The sequence below is a fragment of the Lissotriton helveticus genome, chromosome 5_1 (genome assembly GCF_964261635.1).
Source record: "Lissotriton helveticus chromosome 5_1, aLisHel1.1, whole genome shotgun sequence".
NCBI classification, from domain to species: Eukaryota; Metazoa; Chordata; class Amphibia; order Caudata; family Salamandridae; genus Lissotriton; species Lissotriton helveticus.
This window is the reverse complement of record NC_136065.1, coordinates 2,105,037,524-2,105,058,834: the sequence shown is the minus strand read 5'-3', so window position 1 is coordinate 2,105,058,834 and position 21,311 is coordinate 2,105,037,524. Positions and strand designations below refer to the sequence as shown.

The window sequence follows — 21,311 nt, the reverse complement described above, 5'->3', positions numbered from 1 at the left end:
AGAAACATGTTGCATTCGTGGAGGCATATTTTGCATGCGTGGGATGACTTTGCAAGAGTGACCTCTGCCCACATGGAGGTATCAGAAAACGTTTGTTAGGAGTAGACTAGGATTCTTAGAACTCATTTTCAGAGTTTCATTAAATAACCATAACCACCTCTTCCGAACCAGACCATTTTTAAAGATATAGGGCCTGTTTGTCAAAGGATTTAGCGTTTGCAAACCCACTGATTCGGTAAATCCAGGTGGGCAAACACCATCAATAGATGTGGCCCTGTAGATATGTTTTATGCCATGACTTGATGTTCTGATCTTGGCGTTTCCTAAATATGCTGTGAATAAATGTTGTATTCTAATTCTGGGTAAGGCTCAAAACATTGGGACATTTCTCGTGGAAGTGTCCTTTGGCCCTATTACTCAATTTGTGGTCTAGTGGGCTAGTTAGCGCAGAACCAGGATACATGATTTCCAGTCCCGACCTCCACATTAGGATACATTTGTGTGCTCCTAAGCAATCATTTAACTTACTTTTTTTGGCAAAGTTCAGAGTGTTTAGAACCAATAGAAAAGCTGCTGGCAACTCTGTGGTTTAAAACAAAATCTGGACTGTATGTTACCTGGGAAGGGGAACAGTGACTAGTCTCCTGTTCTGTTTACCAAAATATAACATCGAAGTACAATTATAACCTTTGGAACACGTACAAGTGATACAGTCTTGAGTTCCCTACTTCAACAAACCGTTTGATCTTGAGCATATCATACATTCCTTCAGTCTATGTTTGTCCACTTATGTGACAGCATGTGAACACTTTGGAACAGGCTTTAATAAAGAGGTAAATTCCAAGAACATATTTCAAAGGCAGGTCCCTTGTCTGGTTTTCGTTTACACAATCGGGGTCTTGTAACTGCCGGTAGCATCATTCCTTATTTGCCTTTCCAACGGTGGCCACAATCCAAAAGCTTCATTGAGCAGGGCCCACCTGTCCTGCAGCAGCCCCACGCCCCCACCAAGCCACAGACAAGCACATCTTTTACAGCTTATTTTAATTGTCAATGAGTGGCAACAAAATGACGCATTTTACTTCTCGAAGCACCTCAGTGCACGCGGCGGGACAACCTACAGAAAAGCAGGACACCACGTTAGAAAATTAGATGGTTGGCCACCCTAGTTGTAACAATTTTCACAGTGTTAGTAAATTCCTGTTAGTGAATGCACACTGAGTTACCTGATGCTGGTTTCCTATTGATAAGAATGTTTTTTATACAGGGAATATTGAAAGAGGTAGTAAAGCTTGGAAAACGGGTGATTCGTCGACATTTACCTTAATTGGGCGCTAAAGACTTGGGTACTACTACAACTCTAGTGCTTTTGACTTCTTTTACGCAAGTCTCAGTACTCCTACCATAGTCTTAAGTACAAGAGGAATCTACATTTTTGTGGTCCCTGTAGCATCGATCACTACGAGCACATCACCCTGATCCCAAGGACCCCGGTAAACTCCAGCAGGACTACTTTTGGTGACCCAACAAACTCCAACCTCTTTAAACCCTGGCAATCCATTCTGCAGGCTTCCAATCCCTCCAATCCCAGTGAAACTAATGTATGATCACTGTGATGCCAATCACTGACCTCTTCAGCTCCAGTCTCGATCTCTGCCTCGTGGAACCACTGAAAGCCGGACGTTAGACTTCTGCTTGTGTTCACACAATTCAGACTACTAATCTTTCACCTGTTAGCATGCCCATCCTCAGTTTAGTAACAACTCTGACTGGCTGCTTTCCATATCACCACTTTTATCTTTAAAACCTATGACTATGACCTTTTGGCGTAGGCCTAATCTCTCACCCTTCCTTGTTGTGTGTAACATGTCTGTCCTAGTAAACTCAATGTGACCTCTGAAAGCCAAGAACTCACCCTCTTAATTTCTACCACTCCTTCCCTAATTAATGTATTACCCTTTAGACTCTTGTTCTCCAAACATCCATCAGAAGAGTAGGCAGAATTGTTTGTGAAATACATGCCACTGGCTCAAAAGGGACAATGTACTGGCCCTAGCATCAAGAACCAGAAATAAACCTGAAGCGTTTACTAGTTGAAATAACTCAAGAACGGTGGATTTGTAGGAACAGTTTACAGAATGACTTGTAGTGTAGTTCCTATATTCCCAATAGGCTCTGGGCATTGGAATAATATATTCAGCAGTGTAGTCGTAGGACTGAGGTCGACTAGGTCTCTACTGACTATATTAGACTTAAGGTTTGCCAGCTAGCTCAGAGGTCACTAGAAACTTTCTCGAATAAACGAGGAGGAGTTTAACCTCTCTGGATAGACAAGAAGGGATTAGCTTCTGACAACCATAAAACATGACAACTTTGCTCCCTCAGAATAAGAGTGTATCTCTAGAGTCGTGTGAAAACAATAGACCGCTATTTCACTCAGTCAAGTGTGCATACTTAGTTTCACCAGAGTGTAGAGAAAAGAGAGACGGGCGTTTTCAATAAAAGGTGTTATTTATTGAGCAGTCTTCTTTCTCATACAAGAGAAATGAATTGCCACAATTGCAATACTTAGCATAAAGTAAAGTGCGTACAGTAAAAGGAGTATTGTGAAATAATACTGTAAAAGCATTAATATGGTTTCTTAGCCATATGATACTTAAAATAGATAAAATATATACATACAAATATACATTGACTAACATACTCAACTGGTGCTTCTTGTTCAGGCCCATACAGGCCACATTTATTTATCTGTAACACAGCGTTAAGCCTACAACCTCTTGTAGAGGCCGGCCGCGTTTGCCATAGTTCTTATGCTTGCGTATCAACTGGAGCCGGCTCAAAGCCTTAACACAGCGCCATGCCTACAACCCTCTCAAGAGAGCCGGCCGCGAGGCTTATGGAGGAGTAAACAAAAGCTCTTTACACGCAGGCATACGCCCGTTATGCATGGGGGGTAGGTAGCAGGCAACTAGCCCAACTGTAGTAAACAGCCCAACAGGGCACATCTGTCTCAGAGCGAGACGAAGGCCAGAGTGGCAAGTAGGAAGAAAGAAAATAGACGGAGCAATAGAATCAGAGGTCAGGGAGTAGAGAGAGGGGAAGGGATAGTGGCTGTGGGTGGCGTGTCTGGGGGCAAAGTGGGGGGGGCATGCGCTGCAGCGCGGGGCACCGTAGTGTGCCTAACACTCAATGACACAGCCTGGCAGGATCCGCAGGGGCAATAGCGTCCTCAAAGAGGCGTAGCGTGAGGAGTCTAGGGGGCATGTATCGTGCATGTTGTACCGAACAGAGGTATCGCACTAGGGGTTTCCAAACTGCTGTAAAGCGTGTGTCTCTCAGCTGTAGCCTAGCCGTGAGCAGTTCCAGCGCGAGTACCTGCCAAAGGCGTACAAACCAGGATGCTATGGGCGGCGCTTCAGTACGTTTCCAATACAGGGCTATGAGTTGCTTAGCCGCACCTAGCATGTGGAGTGCGAGTACCCAGTCGCTGCGGGTAAGTGCCTTAAGTGTGTTAGGGTGAATGCCGAGGAGTATTGTGGACACTTCTTCAGGTAAGGGCAAACCCAGCACCCCTCTGATATGGCTAAGTACCTCCTTCCAAAAGATTGTCAAAGTTGGGCACGCCCACCATATATGCACAAAGTCACCAGTCGCAGAGCTACATCTCCAGCACATCGGCGAGACTCTAGGGAACATTTTGCTAAGGCGCAGCGGAGTGTAGTACCATTGGGTGAGCAATTTATAGGCATTTTCCTGCTGCGGGACGCTGCGGTAGATTTGGGGTATATCTCGCCACAGCCTGCTCCACTGGGAGGGCTCAATGTCTGCTCCTGCCGTCAGCTGCCATTGCTTCTGGTACGGGTGCGCAGGGAGTGACTTAGGGTGTTGTAGTATGTGGTATATTTGCGAAATTAGTCTCTTCAGCCCCCCGAGAGAGCGCGCCAGCTTTTCGAAGGGTGTGAAAGCCCTGGTGGCCGCCTGGTATACTACGTCGCCCGCAGTCCAATGACGTAGCTGGGTGTGCTGGAAACCAGCTGACGGGGGAGTCTGAACTCCTCCTTGCAGTCCTCCCAGGTCTTGGGCAGGCCCCCGAGGAAAAGGTCCCCAATGACTCTGCAGTCTCCCTGCGTCCACTTATCAAACGCACGGGTTCTGTGGGCTGGAGGAAATTGCGAGGGACCCACTATCGGCGTGTGCGGAGACGGGAACGTTGTGAGGCCCCTAGGCACGGCAACAGTGTCCCATATGTCCAGGACCGTTTTTGTAGGGACTGCTATGTAGGCACTCCTGGAGCGCGCCGCCCGCGGAAGCCACGGCAGGTCCCATATAGTGCGTCCCGTGACCGCCCGGTCCATGTGGAACCAGTGCTTGTCACTTGCACGTGCACCCCACTCTACTACGAAGCGCAGGTGTGCTGCCCAATAGTAATGAACCAAGTTGGGGCATGCCAGGCCGCCCCTGTCCCTCGGCTCCATAAGGATTTTCTGCGAGAACTGGGGGCGTTTCCCGCCCCAAATGAAGGAAGTGATCTCTCGCTGGAGGCTCCGGATGCAGTGAAGCGGAATCGGGGTGGGCAGACACTGAAAAACATACAAAACTTTTGGCAGAATCGACATTTTGACCGCGTTTAGGCGCCCCAGCCAGGAAATCATCAGAGGTCTCCACCTCCGGAGGTCCTCCAGAACCGCTTTACGACACTCCGTCCAGTTTACCGAAGACCAGGAGTCCAGGTGGGGGGTCAGTGTGAGGCCCAGGTATTTGATATGGCTCTCCGCCCACTGGTAGGGCACCGTCTCCTTCAGCGGTTGGAGCTCATCCGCGGGTATAGTGAGGTTGAGTGCCCAGGACTTGGTATGATTTATTTTGAGGCCCGATGCCTGTTCATATAGACACAGAACCTCGTGAAGCGCCGGCAGGGATTCACTGGGGTGTGTGAGAGTGAGGATCAAGTCGTCGGCAAATAGCGCCACTTTGTTGTCCCTCCCCCCGTGGGCTATTCCATGTATTCTGTGGTCGCGCCGTATCATTGCCGCTAGTGGTTCCACCGCGAGGGCGAACAAGAGCGGCGAGAGCGGGCACCCCTGCCTCGTACCTCTATGTATCTGCAGCGGCGGTGTTAGTTGGCCGTTCACTCTGACCCTGGCTTGCGGCCCAAGGTACGGGGCCATAATGCTAGTTATCATTCTAGGACCTAGACCGAGCCTCTGGAGCACCGCCCTCAAGAAGGTCCAGTCCACCCGGTCGAAGGCCTTCTCTGCGTCAAGCGAGAGAAGGCAAGCCGGAATGTCCCAGTGCCGTGCTTTGCCCACCAGGTGCGCCAGTCGGCGTACATTGTCCGCCCATTGTCGGTCCCTGATGAAACCCACCTGGTCCGGGTCCACAAGCCCCGGCATGTAGGGGTCCAATCGCTTGGCCAGGATCTTGGTATAGATCTTCAGATCTGTATTTAAGAGGGCGATAGGTCTGTAGGAAGCACAGAGCGCAGGATCTTTTCCGGGTTTCGGAATCAACGCAATCTCCGCCATTCCCATGTCGGAGGACGGACCAGACGTGTCGGAGAAGGAGTGATAGAGCCTGAGCAGATAGGGACGGAGCTGGGTTTGGAACACTTGATAAAAGATCAGCGGGAGGCCATCCGGTCCTGGGGTTTTCCCGATGGGGAGTTCCTTAATGGCCGCCGAGACCTCCTCTTCCAGTATGGGCTCCTCCAGTTCCGCAGCACAAGCCGGCGGCAACGGAGTCCCCTCGTAGTCGTCGAGGACAGCTGCTCGCGCCTCCCGCGAGGTGGGTGCCCCCGCGTACAGGGAGGTGTAGTAGGCCACAAAGGCGTCCCGTTTTGGCTTCTCCATGACGGCCGTGGAGCCATCTTGACAGTGGAGTTTAGCGATATGGGCTCTGGCTGTTCTCGCTCTCAGCCGTCTGGCCAACATACGCCCCACCTTGTCTCCGCCCTCATAATATTTTTGCTTCAGAGCTAATAAGGAGTACTCTGCCTTGTTAGTGCGTAGAAGACGCAATTGTCCCCTGAGGTTAGCTAGCTCCCTTCTGGACGCTAGGGAAGATCGAGTCCTGTCCTGTGCCTCCGCCTGCTTGATTTTGCCCGTAAGCTTAGACTCCAGCTTGTGGGCCTCCCGTCGTCTTGCGATCGCTAGGGACGTGATGTGTCCCCGTATGGTGGCCTTAAAGGCGTCCCACACTACCGGGAGGGGTGTCTCGGGTAGATCATTGACGTGAAATATGAGTCTATGGCTTCGCGGATGCTATTCACATCGTCCGGGTCTCGGAGGACACCCGGTGGGAGGGTCCAGTGTCGCTCCCGAGGGCCGCACGCCAGGGGGTCCTGCAAAGTAAGCTCCACATGTGCGTGGTCCGACAGCGAGATATCCGAAATGGCAGCTTGTAGCGTGTCCCGGGCAAGGTCTAGGGAGGTGAAAATGTAGTCGATGCGCGAGTATGTTCGGTGGGAGTGGGAGTAAAAGGTGTAGTCTCGGACCCCCGGGTTGTGGTAGCGCCACGCGTCGACCAGTCCCAAGTCCGTGATCTGTGACCTGAGCGTAGAGGACATCGCTCCCGCGCCGCCGCACGCGTTTTCCCCGCGATCTATACCTGGGTCCCACACTAGGTTAAAATCTCCACCCAGGATTGTACGCTGTTCATCAGACTTGAAGTGGGCCCTCAGGAGTGACTGGAGATATTGGTCCTGCGACTGGTTGGGTGCGTATACATTACCTAGGGTGTACTGTATCCCCCCCATCTGCACCGCAGCCCGAATGAAGCGCCCATCACTGCTCTTGTATGGTTTGGTGTGCCCCTGTCTACAGCCCGCTCTACACAGGATTGCCACCCCTGCCGTCTTGGTGTCAGCCGATGCCCAAAATTGGGTGGGGTATCTAGGGTGTGCCATGCGCTTAGTGTCCCCCCGTAGGAGATGTGTCTCCTATAAAAATATGATGTCGGGGGAGTGATGGAGAAGGTAGCGCCATACCTGGTTCCTTTTGTTGGGAGAGTTCAGCCCCTTGACATTGAGCGATAGGATCTTCAAGGGCCTGGGAGCAGTCACCGCCATAACACTAGGGGGGATGTTGCCGCTTTATCACCCAGCTCCCTCCACCCCGCAGAAGTGGGAATAACCACCTCCCTCCGCCACCCCTGCTGCAGTTCCATGTGTGCATCCGCAAGAGCCTCGGGACTGCCACCCCACCCGAGGGCAAAAGGGGGGATAACATAGGGACAGCTCGGGAAAAAAGTAGGAGAAGTAGACAGAGTGGGAAAACAAAGAGAACAGAGAGAGTAAGGAACCACGACGGGCCAACAGGGCCCTAGCACAATGTCCCATGTTCCGGACATCCTCTACCCAAGGGTTTGGATGGTCTCAGGAATGTCACTTCCTACGGGACAGAATGGGGGGGGGTTCTGTTGAGAATATAGGTCCCGGTAGTCACGGAGCCCGTCTGCCCCGCTGCCCAGGGCGAATTCGGGGGAAGTGAGTCTAATGTATCTCAAAAACGGGGAAGGCGGAATAACTTCTACAGGAGTACCTGGGTCCAGCGACGGGGGCAAGTTCCTGTAGCAAAAGGCCGCCAGGACGTATCCTCGCGATCACCCCAAGGGGCCCAACAGCTGACCATGGCATCATCAGCCTCTCCGAGCCGCGCCTATCGTTCAGTTGTCCCCCTGTAGAGATTCGGCAGGATGTAGGGCTAAGCATGCGCTTCCCCCTTGTTGCCGGGGTGCGGGAGTTCGTGCAAGCTGCAGGAATGCTGGTGGCGCCATAACGCCCATCAGTGAGCGTACGGTCGCAGAGGTTCCTATTCCCGCACAGGTGTTTGTAGTGGCAGTTCCCTCGGCGATCGGTGGTCATCTAAGCGTGGAGACTAGCCAATCGGGGGTCACGGTGTATGAGGTTTCGCGGGGCGCTCCTCGCGGTCGCTCTCAAGGGAGCGAATGTGGTCTATGATGTCTTGCTTGGCCTGGGATGTGGAGAGGTCGTCCTTCGGGGTCGTCCGGCGACGCCGGGTCACCGTGGTCCAGTCCGGTCGAGCCGGGGGTCTCTCCTGTCGCCTGGGGTGGGATGGGCTATGTTCGGGGGATTCCGAGAGTCCAATCAGTTGCGCCGCCTCATTGTAGGAGCGGAGTGTTCTGCGCTTGTCACCCCAGCGAAAGATCAGGGCGAAGGGGTGCCCCCACTGATAGGGGATGTCGAGAGCCCGTAGTTTTTCTGTCACAGGGCGGAAGACTCTCCTTCTATGCAGCGTGTTAGGTGCCAGATCTTGGTAGATTTGGATCTTATGCCCTCCGAATTGTAGGTCTTGCTTGTCCCTTGCCGCTTTCATTATAGCCTCCTTCTCCGTGAAGTAGTGTACTCGGGTAATTATATCCGGGAGAAGGCCCGTCTTGCCTCCCGCGCTGAAGACTCGATGTGCGCGGTCCAGAATTGGTAGGGAGGCCCCCTCTCCGCCTCGCACCTCGTGCAGGAGCTGAGCCGTGTAGGCCATGATGTCAGTCCCTTCCTTTCCGAGTGGTACGCCACGGATTCGGAGGTTGTTGCGGCGCCCCCTATCCTCAAGGTCCTCCTGTTTGATCTGGAGCTCGATGTTTTGCTCCTCCAGGGCCGCCACCCTCTGCCACAACTGCTCGACATCCTCAGTGCGCGTGTCGACAATTTTTTCAAGTCCATCGACCCTGTCTCCCAGTTCCGTGACATCTTTGCGCATTTCTTTGACGCAGGTATGCACCTCCGCCCGCAGGGACCCTATCTCGGATTTTAAGTCTGCCATGAAAGAGGACATGAAGGCCTGGGTCACCGGGGGAGAGTCGGTGACAGGTGGCGGCGTTTCTTCGTTTAGGGCCGACGCCCCTGCTTTGCCCCACATGGCAACCACCGACGTGCCCTTGGATGCCGTCGCCGGGTCCGCCTTGCCCCCTCCTCTGCCTCGGGTCATCGTCCACCCGGAGCGTAGTGTCCCTCGTCGCAGGCACGGCTCCTCGCTGGCGTCGCCGGGGTGTGGGGATAGTAGCGCCACCAGTCCTCCACTCCCCACCCAAGTACTCCCCCACGTGCAAGCTCGCTCTGTCCGTAAGGTGGGGTGTAGATCTGGGTCCTCCTGTCACCACCAGCACGCCGCACAGACCAGCCCCCCCCCTCAGGCTCCGGGTGTCACTCCTCTCGCCCCTCGGGGAATGGTGTCGCCCTCAGGGAGTGGCGCTGGTCACCCCGGGGCCCCACAGTCAGCGCAGGGGTACTCACGGGTCTGCCGCAGCTCTGTTCCCTCGCTCCAGTCCGGCCGGTCCAGCCCCGGGGGCGCAGATGCCTGTGGCCGCAGCGGCCGGGGGGGCCGAGATGCCAGGCAGGGCCCAGTCCAGGAGGCTCAGGACGGCAGGCGGCGCGAGCAGCGGCCCCCGCCGCAGTCCAACAGCACCGGGCAGCGGTGGCTCTCCAGTCCGCAGGTAGGGGGTGGGGAAGTTCTGGCGCGGGAAAGTTCGCTGGGCTCACCGGCCTCCGCTTCTGCCGGTCCCCTGTCACCCCCAGCTGGGTCGCCTGGGCAGGTCCAATGGGCCTCCCTCCTCGTGCAGGATGGGCCGGAGGGGCGCCTCGAGCGCTGTGTTTGAAGCGCTAGTTGCAACGCTGCAGACCACCGCGGGTCTCGGGGACCGCCGCCATCTTAGAGTCAGGCAAATCCTGGTCAGCTCCGGCCCTCCGCGGCAGCTCACTCCAGGGACTCTCACCCCAGGGACGAGTGGAGGTGTAGGCCGGGCGCTCCTCTCCTCCCCGCAGTCTCGCAGGAGGCTCTCGCTGGTTTGGGGGATCCAGTGCAGCCCTCGGCGTCAGGCTAGGCTACAACGACGGGGCGGCGCCATCTTTAGCCTCATGCAATGCCGGAGCGCGCTCCGCGAGGAGGCTGCAGGTCGACTCCCAGGCATCCACGGGCTCAAACCCGGTAACCGGAGGGCACCCCGCGGGGTGAGGCAGCACAGTCCACGATCCCCAGCCGCTGCCAGGGGATAGGGCATCTGCAGAGGCGCAGTCACCCAGGCGCCGGTCCCCCGTCACAGGACCAAGATGGCGGGCGGGCCCCCCGGCGGCAAGACGTCGAAGCCCTCCGGTCTGTGCTCCCCGGTCTCCCTCGCCGGTTCTGCCTCGCCAGTGGCCGCCCCACGCTCCAGACACCAGCAGCTGTGCAGGTACTCCTTTCGGTAGCCCCCGAATGTCGCTTTAATATGCTAATGCAGGCAACGGGCGACAGAGCTCGCCCGTGGCACGTCCGATCACATTGCAGTCTTGGCCACGCCCCTCCCAACTGGTGCTTCTAAATACGCCTACCCCGGGGTACCTGACCTAAGCCTAATATGTGGGAAGGAGTAAGTAAGTAGCAGTTTAAGTTAAGTTGGTTTTGCCAAGGAATCTGAATCAAGAATTCTCTTAAAGGGTTTAGTCAGCTCCGTACCTGGTTATAAGAAAGCAGGAGGTCTGGTATCTCTCTCTCAGGACTCGATATCCCAGTAACCCGCCAGGGTATCTGGAAACACCGGAGCTGGATTTCTCGGCAGGAGAAAAGATAGCGTCTCTCTCAGTGCGTCAAAGGGGAGGGGCGTCGTCCGTGGGCTCTCGCATCAGCTGGGCTCTCAGGCAAGTAGATAGCCGCTCTGCTCACCACCACCGTGTGTTTGCTTAAGGCAACGTTGGTATATTTATACCTGAAAGGTGCCGGGTTTGACGTAAGGTTGGACATAAGACGTCAATAAAGATGTCACTAAGAACTGGCCGTTCTTACAGTGCTCACAGGAGTTCTAGGACGAAATCAAAACAAAAGCAATGGGGAATTCCCAGGTTGCTGGAGGTTTGGTTTGTTTACAGAACTCGTTGTACTTTCTAGGAGCCTGGGGAAGTAGCCTTGCTTAATTTGGACAGCATGGGCTATGACTAAATATGGATATGATTCTTATGCCTTTATAAGGATATTATTTATTATAACCACATAAGGGCATGAATCAGGAATATTGGATTAGGGTCCTATAAGCAATAGTAAACATATAAACATATAATGATGCATGTGTTTTCCAACCCACCCCAAAATACATAAATTTGCATATTGAAATGGTATATGGTAATACACGAAAATGAGTATTGGTACTGTACGCTTTTCAAGCAGTGGTATCATTCAGTTAAAAAATGCATATATATATATCAGCTGAATGAATTGCAAAAATTTACACATGAAATGGCTCTTAATACAGAAAAGAAGGTCGAGACCATTCCATCACATATTAATACAAAATGCTGTACATGTGCTAGAGGCTGAGGTAAAATATTGTCTCTAGAGTTCCTAAAATAGAAGCTCTGTTCTCTAAGAATAGTTCTACTTTAAGCAGAGTACATGTGCCAGAAAAAGGTAAATATTTTGAAATTGGAGAACATTTTTTTGTTTTCAGGGGAAAAACAGTTTCAAATGTTTTCAGTAGCTTTTGTTTATCAAAGCTGAAGGCTGAATTCAGAGTTCAGGGAACGCTGTGTGCTCGTTGCTTAAAAAAGTTATTCTTTCTGTTCAGGGGAGAACATTATTTCAGACAGACTCTTAAAAAATTGGTCTACGACATCAGGTGAAAGTTTGACCAAATTTGAAAATGCCGAAACAGTACAGTTGTGAGAATGATTGCTATCATCGATGTCAGGATCAGCAATGCTCACAGAAGGTCGTACCTGGGTGATGCTGCTCTCACCTCGTACTTCACTACCCCCTAATCGTAGTGGTGAAGTCTCAATGAATGCCGTCATCAGAATGGGTAGCCGCTGGGGACAACACGATGCATGAGCCGTTACAGGACTTAGCAAAGTATCTGTATCCAATGGTACTGCTGATGGTAGTGTAAGACAGACGTCCAACACTCATTCTTCTCCGCATAGCATACATCGAAGCACAGGTAAGATGCAATTCTGCCAGATGGGTCTGAATGAAAGAAACCAGGTCATATTCAGGTCTCTTAGCCGGGCTAATCCAAGGACTTTAGTTATGCGGTCCCGATAGCGTATAGCTAGGATCGTTTCTTCCATCGTTGCTGGAGTCTTGTCTGCCACTTGGCTTGCCATATCGGAGTAGAAGGATCCAAAATAAAATTCCTGCTACGAGTCCCAAAAGAAGTGGTAGGCCGCCAAAGACAGAATGGACAAAATTAGGAAAAATGCCCAGAACTGTTTCGAAGGGTGTTAACAGTCCCGAAAAAATTGTCTTAAATACATGTGGGATACCACTGGTATCTGACATATTTAGGATTTGGCTGAGCATTTCTACGAAATGCACGGGGCAATTTGTTGATAAAAGGGTATGTATCTCTGCCTTTGTCCTTGCGACTTGCAGATCATACGTTTCTTTTGATGATGTTAAGGGCACAGTTGTCTGTAAAAGAACACACTTTATTCTGCTTAAAGTATCAATTCGAATAGAAGAGATATTCAAAGAAGGCCAAATTGTTGCCTCCGTATCTGGAGTGCTGTTTGGATACAATACTTGCATACAGCAAGTGACCATGGAACTCACGCTGACGAGATAGGCTTTTCCTGGCACCATGCCACAACAGCTGTGGTCATTTATTAGAATATAACTCCTGTTAGAAAGTTGTCTAAAGAATGGCTATATCTGTGTTGCAGGTGTGCCTTGCTGGTGACATGAAAGGTTATTTGAAGACCCTTCGCAGGCTCCATGCAGGTTAATGCCTTCACAAAGAAGTGTACAGCTTAGTGATCTTTTACATTTGTTACCACTAAGAAATACATTCTTTTTCTTTTCACTGTAGCATGTGTGTGTATAAGGTAATTTCCATGTTGACTTGATGTACCCTTTACCCAACCTTTCATACTGGCCCGCTGGTATATACTCTTGGCAGTATTTAAATTGGAAAGTTGTAATCGGAATTGTGATTATTCCGTGTATTATCCATTCAATGACAGGTCTTTCTGACATTGTCAATGGTAATCTCTCAAGTTTTTCAATGCTCAGAATCGTATAGTCTGCTCCTTTTTGTGCCAAACTGATTTGTTTGTCAGTAAGGTTAAAGATAGAGAATAAGGACGTTGTGTTGATTAAACGCCATGGTACGTAGCCTAAACGCAGATTTTGCAATGTCCAGCCAAGCTGTACAATAGAACGTAATTGGGACTGACCGTGTTGTAACATTAGTAAGTCCTGCTCTATTATATCAATAGCATATGAGACAATACTGTCCAGTGAATATATTCTGGAGGATAGAGTCATTAACCCATTGTCCACAACAGAAAGTGATTTTTCCAAATTAATACAATCAATTTCTCGTATTTTTTCTGCTGTTTCAATTTGCATTACTTTCCAAGCTTCGTTGTATGCAGCGTATATACCGGCCGCTATGAAACGTTTTTGACGCTGTTTGCGTGGTCCCAGAATGAAATCACGCAAGTCAGCACCGTCTTTAAGTAAAGTCAAGTGTTGCTTAATTTCAGCCAGTGTGGATTTCTGTAGCCATTCGAGGCAGAGTTTCCCTACACTGTATGTTGTGACTATCCCTGGATGTTGTCTCTGGGAGTATCTTGGGTCTGGCCTGGTCATTTTTAACCCCTGTATTTTGTTCAGGAATCTATCTTGACAGTTATTTGTGTCTGTGGGCCAGATCAACCATTTTTTCCAATCAGGATGTGTTCTGTTTTGGTTAAAAATATGGGATACGTCTATCTCAACATCTGTAGTGCTATTACTGTCAGGTGTTGGCTTTGGAATAGACGGTTTATTTAAATCTTTTATCTTGGCTAGGCCAAGACAAGTAGTCTGTTGAATGGTATCATTCAAGAATATTATTTGTTCTGGGATCATGCAGGCTCTAAATAATGCTTCTAAACCTTGTACCCGCCAATCTTTGGTACCCAGATGGTTTTTGTTTCAATGTTGGTTTTCCAGAATTCAAAACCAAATGTAATCATTTTTTTCATAAAATGTTTCCGAATAGATCAATTTAGTATTTGTCAGCATTGTTTTCACCCCTGTCTTATTTAACAGTTTGAAATAAAACGTTTCTGCATCACTTGTGTTAAACCCTGAGAAGTATGGGAATTTCTCGTAAAATGTTTTCGAACTGCTTTTAGGTGGAGTTGCACAATGTTCCCATTGATTATAATTAAAAACATTTCTAGGTTGAGCAGATTTATGCAAATAGTGATGTGCAAAGTGATTATAACAATACATTTCTTCATAATTTGATGAACCCTGTAAGTAATCATGTTCTGTAAATGTTGCTGACATTACTAAATCTGACATCATATCATTAATACTTTCAAAGTCCCAATCATCAGAGAATGTACTCTGTTTTACAAAGTCACTTAATGAAACCTTGAACTGATGTGGATATTTCAAGAGCTCAACCGGGCCATAGATTTCATAATCCGTTTTGTCCCATGCTACCCCACCGGATATTAGATTGGCTGTGACATTCACTGATGATAGTTCTCTTTTCTCGATGTGAGATGACTTGTGAGGCTTTAGGACCAAGTTGATGTTCTGACTTGCTGTGTCCATTGTACTGTATTTTCCTTCAATGAATTTTCCCAAACAAAGAACCATGATGAGCCAAAGCAGGAGGAAAAGTACACCTAACACAATCCAAAATTCAATCCATGGAGAAATCAGATAGGTTTCTTTGAGTTGATGTAGAAGTTCAGTTACTTTGTCTTTAAAAGTTTTTATTGCTGGCGTTTCTTCCTGTTCGCTTGGATCTTCAGAAAAGTTATCAAAATTGATGAAGTAGCCAGATGCAGTTCTGTCAATTGTCGGAATCGCTTCCGGATTTTTATTTGCTTCTGGATTTTCCTTTGTTTCACTAGCATAGTCTGAGGCTACATCGTTGTAGACTGGTGTTTCTTGACGAACTGTTACAATTTGGGTTTCAAGAGGCACAAGTTCCATGGCATTGTTGCATAGTCCTTTTTTATTCACTGCAGGTTTATCGAATGTGATTAGTCTCTCAGTTTGAACCTCTTTTATTGTAGCAAATTTTGGTACTCTGCTATTTCTTGGGAGTCCACTGGGCCTACTACTTATTATTGGCCACATGATTGTGGTTTTACCAGGTCGATGGATACAACTCGGTTCTCCTTTTTACCAGCAAGGGGCGGTAGTACTACTGATCTTGTTCCGCTGACAGCTAAGACAGGTACTGCTTTTCTGTAAGAAGGCCCAAATTCCTTCTTCACCGCGATCTTCTCTCTGACCAGATCCCCAATCTTTGGAATCCAGACAGGCCTTGCTGGGACAGGTGGTTTATCTTCAGTGGCTGTTGGCTGCTGTTTTAACTTTACGTTGCTCAGGCCTTTTCTTGTTTCATTTAAGTCCTGTAAAATAGCCAAACGATCTTTGATATCAAAGCATTTTTCTTCTACCACTGAAGTCTGACTATCAAGGTCCTGAATATGCATTCTAGTCCCGAACAATAGTTCGTACGGACTGAAACCTTTCAGAGAATTTCTTGGCAGATTATTAAGACTACGTTGGACACTTGTTAAATGTTGGACCCACCCATCACCCGAACCTAATACCCTCGCCGTTATAGATTGCTTTATGTCCCGTTTTTTTCTTTCCACTATCCCATTTCCCTCAGGATGGAAGGGACAAGAGTACCGCAATGCAATGCCCATGCTGGTCATGGCCTCCTTATAAGCTCGAGAGCTAAAAGCAGGACCCTGGTCAGAATGTAGCATGCCAATTGCATATGTGCCGATAAAGACTCGCAAATCTTTTATAACAGTTCTGGCTTCAGCCGAGCACTGGTGTCTACATTTTAAGTGAATATAGTCTTGAACATCAATGGGACGCATTTTTGCGTACAGATAGCCTTATGCTTTCTAAAAGAAGGGTCCTGGCATTACTCCGGCCGGTTCGCCACTGCGATCTCTGTTGCAGTTTTTACAGCCCATCGCAAATTTGTAGTTATGCAGGCTCATTCCCGGCCACCAGTATTCTGATTGTAATTCTTTCAGAGATTTCATGATCTCCTGGTGCCTTAGACCTAATCCCATGAATCAAGAAGATTCTCCTGTTCGTGTTTGGAATCACTCTATCCCCCACTCCAGGGATTCGAGCAAAAGGAACGGAGTTTGCATCAATTATGTATGTATAAGTGAGTGGATAGTTCAGAGACAGTGCTGCACAGTCGCCTTTAGAAGACGTTTTTACCGCCAGCATGGTTTCCCCGTCTATATATTTTTCTGAACGCTTTTTTGTGGCTACGGAAGCCGGATTAGGTGCTTCCGCTGTGGCTGTGTTAGCCGATGAATTCCCTGCAGCGCGAACGCCATCAGGCTGATGACTCAGTGTATGTATCACGTGAGTCTTTCGTAGTTCTTTCTGCAAAAGAACTACCTGTTCCCAAAGCTTTTTATGCTTTATTGTGGCACCTGTGTTATCTTTGTAATCGTTTTGAACCCAGATCTGCAAGTCATTATTGTAAGATTTGACGCAGTAATGCGAATCGCACACTATTAGTGTGGGGAATTCGCGATCGGCATTTTCAAGCGCCATCTTTAAAGATCTTATTTCAGCTCGCTGAGTTGAACAGTTTCTGACTGATTCAGTTTTGGTAATTAAAGGTTTGAATTTACCCAAGCGCCAGCGACCTTTAACAATCGCGCACGCTGCGTTGTAGGATTTTTTCTCTTCATCGTAATGCTGTGCAAATCTGTCCATATAGATTACACATGTGTATTGTTCGAGAGGCAGAATCTCGATTGGCAGAGGATATCCTTGTTCATACCCTAGATCTTTCAGTTTTTTCATTTTCGGGTCAAAATAGTATTTCACGTCTACTGCAGCAAGAGAATTTTCCCCTTGTATCCATTTTGGATCTAATGCCACCTTAGTCAAATTGCGTGGGCTTGTTAATGCCTCAAAGGCTGATTCTGCTGTAAAAACAGTTATCCTTTTGCTTTGGGCTTGGGCTCTTTCTTTTGCTACAGTAGTTTGAACCGCATTTACAATATTTTCCGTAAGACTGAACTTCTTTTCGGCTTGTGTGTAAAAGTGTGATTTATAAGCCATTGGTACCGTTTCTCCCTCATTAGAGGTCAGGTATGTGAATCCGCATCTTCCTGGGATGACTCGGATTACAAGGTTGCGTATGTTTTCGCGAGTTTGCAATTTTGTTTTGGCTAACATGTCTGTTTGCAATGATCTTAAAATTTCTGTATGTTTTTGAGTCCAATTGATTGGTTTGAAATCAGGTTTTATTAATTCATAGAGAGGTTTAACCCTCTCTGCATAATTTAGAATGTATTTTCTTCCGAAATACAGGAAACCTTGAATTGATTGTAAGTTTTTCAGCGTTTTTGGTGCTTGGAGTACAGCGCACTTCTCTAAGAAGTTGTCTGCTAGGCTTTTGCCTTCACTTGATAATTCATATCCTAAAAACAGGACAGTTAGATGGGCAATTCGTGACTTTTTATAGTTGAATTTGTAACCTTCATCTGCGAACCCAAGTATTATGGTGTTCACTCTTTTCAAGTGAGTATCCAGGTCATCATCTGTGAGATAGATGTCATCGACATATGATAATGCTTCATCATCATATATTTGTAGTAACTCTGTTACCCTTGCCGAGAATAATCCTGGGCTATTCTTGAATCCCTGTGGGAGTCGACAGAAGTGTTTGCGACCCCATTATTGAGAACGCGGTCAAATACCTGCTTTCAGGTGCAATGTTTTGACAAAAGAATCCATTAGAGATGTCTAATGTCGTTTTGTATTTTTTGCGCACGATGTTATTCATTAGTGCTGCACTGTGTGAGTTTTGTACTGCAAATGTTTTGCAACATGAGTTAAGGTGTCTGTAGTCCAAAACTAGACGATATGAATCGTCTGGCTTGGAGACAGGAAACAAAGGATTGTTCATTTGAGAGGCGCATGTTTCAATCACCCCCTGGTATTCAAGTTGATCTAAGATCTCCCTGACTTGCTTTTTTGCTTCTTGCTTAATTGGGCACTGCCTTTGTGCAGTGGGTTGACATTTTAACTGGATTTTATGAGGAGGAGAGTCCTCATCCCATCCTACATGATTTTTGTATAATGCAGGAGCTTGGGCTACTGCCCGTTTTCTTGCATATGTATATTTTTTATGTATTGGAATATGATTTGAGAAGGCAGGCATAATCATTTCTTCGCCATGAGGGCACTCCCTGACAAACTCTGGTGGCCAGTGTTTCTCAGCTAAAAGGATGTCATAGCCTTTTGAAAGATTATCCCAAAAGAGACCTCTTACTTTCCTGGTCTTATCTCCCTCTATACGTAAAGTTATCTCGTATATTTTATGAGGTTTGCTAACTCTGGTATCTGCAGTTTCCACCTGAATATATTCATTTGTGTCCACTGTCTCCAGAAGATTCATCAAGATCTTGCGAGCCTTGGTCACTTCTGCTGTGCTGTCTAGCATTGTCTGGGCCCACTCTCCGTTTTTCAGTTGTGTCCTCAGTATCCTCGGCATGTTTAATTATTTTAATACTGGCTACCTTCTTTCTTGGAAATTGTAATTTTTTACTTTGATGAGCAGGTTCCTTGTCTTTGGACTTGACGTGCTCTTCCCTGTGTTCTGACCGTCCTCTTCTTTCCGATTTCTGAGAGGAAGTCTGAAAAGATCGAGAGGGAGGTGTATCAATATCTTGATATCTATCAGGTTTTCTTAATTTATCCCTATCTCTAAGGTTGTATCTTTTCTCAGAGGGCTCCCTCTGGGGAGACTTGTTTTCTCGGTCAGGAGATCTTTCTCTTCGTTGAGGAGACCTTCCACTGGACTGGAATCGTTTTTCTTTGGGAGTGGATAGTTTATTTCCATCCCAACTCTTTTTTGGAGTATTTAGATTATTTTTAATAAAGATTTTTTCAGGATTTTCAGTTAGTTGGGGTTTTACTGGTTTCCCACCCAAACTATCTCTACCTAGTTCTTCATAGGATTTTTCTATGATTCTGGCAAGTTCAAATGGCTGTTCTACTATATCTGTTTCTTTCAATTTCTGGCGGATCGCCACAGATGCTGCTTCTTCTTTTATGTTGGCTTATAATATAGCCAAGACCTGCTTGAAGTCGTTCAGTAATTTCATACCCAGAGTTAAAGCAGGTTCTGGACCGTATTCATTTTGAATCTGTCTTAGCACATCTGGTATTACCGCCATGGACGGAACACCATGTGTTTTTGTGTAAATGGAAGCAAAGGCTGTGCCCCAAGTGTCGCAGTCCTCCACATGTGGTGCAATCCCCATTGGAAGACAGATAGTCAGAATTCTGTGTTTCTCAGTAGGTGTAGTATCAGGAAATACTGCCTCTATTTGAGTGATTTTTTGTGCTAACCAGAATGGAATTTGTTCCCGTTTTGCGGGTGTTTTACCAAGACATGATTGTATGTTCTGTGGTGTAATTTTGTTTGTGTTCCCCTGATGAGGGATCAGCTGTGGAATGTTAATAGCTGGTTGGACTGTTGTAGTCCGCATTACATATTGGACTAATTGTCTATGTATTTTAATCAGTTGTTTTAGCTCGGCTAAAAGTTCTGGTACTGACATTTTTTCTATGTCGGGATGTGGTGTGTAGCTGGCTAGAACCGGCCACGTTGCTCCTGGTCTACCTAGTGGACCGAGCCTGGTGATGTGATTATTATGTTTTAGGACGCCTTTAAACCAGAGCAGGTGCTCTTGGTATTTTAATGGGATTTCAACCTCCTCGAAAGGGGTGTATTCATCCGGAGGTTCCTCTATTTTGTAATAGTGGAAGTCGTGTGTGACAGCGTTTGCTGCTGGAAAGTTTATCCATAAATAGAATACCTCTGTCTGCCGATGTTCATGGGCCTCTATTACGAATACGACTATTCCACCTCTCGGTGTTAGTCCGTTTTCTATAAGTTTAAGAGTTATAGTTTTCCTTATGTTGACCGTAATGAGTATAACACTCGGGTCATTTTCTTGGAGACTTGTGTCATCCGCTAGGAGTCGAGCTGCTATTGTAGCTGCCTCCCTTTCTTCTTCACTTTCCGTCATTTGTACTAACAGAAAGGTTTTTGTTGCAGATCAAGTTTCAAGGAAACAAAGATTAGGTGCACAATATTTTGGAACAATGTATCCTTCAACGTCGACTAAACCAAAAACTTTACATAGGAATCTCTTCCTACTAAGTTCCGGCGGATTTTAACCTTTTACCCACTCCAGACGTCTTTTGGAGTATTTACGGGAAAAAGGGTCTGTGTGAAAAAGCACGACTGAATTACTCTAACGTCTTGCGTTAGATTTATCGCCTTACCAAACGTTGGGCGCCATGTAGTGTAGTTCCTATATTCCCAATAGGCTCTGCGCATTGGAATAATATATTCAGCAGTGTAGACGTAGGACTGAGGTCGACTAGGTCTCTACTGACTATATTAGACTTAAGGTTTGCCAGCTAGCTCAGAGGTCACTAGAAACTTTCTCGAATAAACGAGGAGGAGTTTAACCTCCCTGGATAGACAAGAAGGGATTAGCTTCTGACAACCATAAAACATGACAACTTTGCTCCCTCAGAATAAGAGTGTATCTCTAGAGTCGTGTGAAAACAATAGACAGCTATTTCACTCAGTCAAGTGTGCATACTTAGTTTCACCAGAGTGTAGAGAAAAGAGAGACGGGCGTTTTCAATAAAAGGTGTTATTTATTGAGCAGTCTTCTTTCTCATACAAGAGAAATGAATTGCCACAATTGCAATACTTAGCATAAAGTAAAGTGCGTACAGTAAAAGGAGTATTGTGAAATAATACTGTAAAAGCATTAATATGGTTTCTTAGCCATATGATACTTAAAATAGATACAATATATACATACAAATATACATTGACTAACATACTCAACTGGTGCTTCTTGTTCAGGCCCATACAGGCCACATTTATTTATCTGTAACACAGCGTTAAGCCTACAACCTCTTGTAGAGGCCGGCCGCGTTTGCCATAGTTCTTATGCTTGCGTATCAACTGGAGCCGGCTCAAAGCCTTAACACAGCGCCATGCCTACAACCCTCTCAAGAGAGCCGGCCGCGAGGCTTATGGAGGAGTAAACAAAAGCTCTTTACACGCAGGCATACGCCCGTTATGCATGGGGGTAGGTAGCAGGCAACTAGCCCAACTGTAGTAAACAGCCCAACAGGGCACATCTGTCTCAGAGCGAGACGAAGGCCAGAGTGGCAAGTAGGAAGAAAGAAAATAGACGGAGCAATAGAATCAGAGGTCAGGGAGTAGAGAGAGGGGAAGGGATAGTGGCTGTGGGTGGCGTGTCTGGGGGCAAAGTGGGGGGG

At 47.7% G+C, this 21,311-nt stretch overlaps 1 protein-coding gene across 2 annotated transcripts in view; it reads left to right on the top strand.

The window, feature by feature from the left end:
* Positions 1–21,311, top strand: part of STKLD1 (serine/threonine kinase like domain containing 1) — a 392,522-nt gene that overhangs the window by 713 nt on the left and 370,498 nt on the right. The window lies entirely within an intron of this gene.